This window comes from Seriola lalandi, unplaced genomic scaffold, assembly GCF_002814215.2.
Source record: "Seriola lalandi dorsalis isolate HSWRI2012SDOR001 ecotype SW California unplaced genomic scaffold, Sedor1 jcf7180002052925, whole genome shotgun sequence".
NCBI classification, from domain to species: domain Eukaryota; kingdom Metazoa; phylum Chordata; class Actinopteri; order Carangiformes; family Carangidae; genus Seriola; species Seriola lalandi.
The window spans coordinates 1-537 of NW_019523478.1; positions in this window are offsets into that span (position 1 = coordinate 1).

Sequence of the window (537 nt, forward strand, 5' to 3'; positions counted from 1 at the left end):
CTCAGGGCCGGAGGGGGCGCCGCCCGGGAGCGCTCAGCCGACCCCGACCCCCAGCAGCGGGGAGGAGCCCTGTTCAGAGAGCAGTGAGCGAACAGAGGCTGTAGCTGCAGTGTAAGTTACAACACATCCACTCAGTCTGTATTTACATGTATGTAGCTCATCTTCTTCTCAGTACCATATACTATATTATTCATTTATCTGTTATTGATCTTGTCATTTTTAGTATTTGATATTTTCATTTCACTTTGCTGCTGCTCATATCTTACTTTACCTCACCTCACTCGTCCCTGTAGACTTTTATTTTGTTGAGGTAATGTTTGGACTTTGACAGCGGACTCGTGTTATGAAAAGACCTTTATGTGTATTTTTTTATGACGTATTTTGTGGCTGAATGTCGTTTTCTTTCTTCTTCTTTTTTTTTTTTACAGGCAAGTGAAAAACTCGACACTGAATCCGAACGCGAAAGAATTTCTTCCCATCAAAGGAAACGTGGTGCAGGTGAGTTTGTTGAACACACACTTTTCACTCACTCAGTGT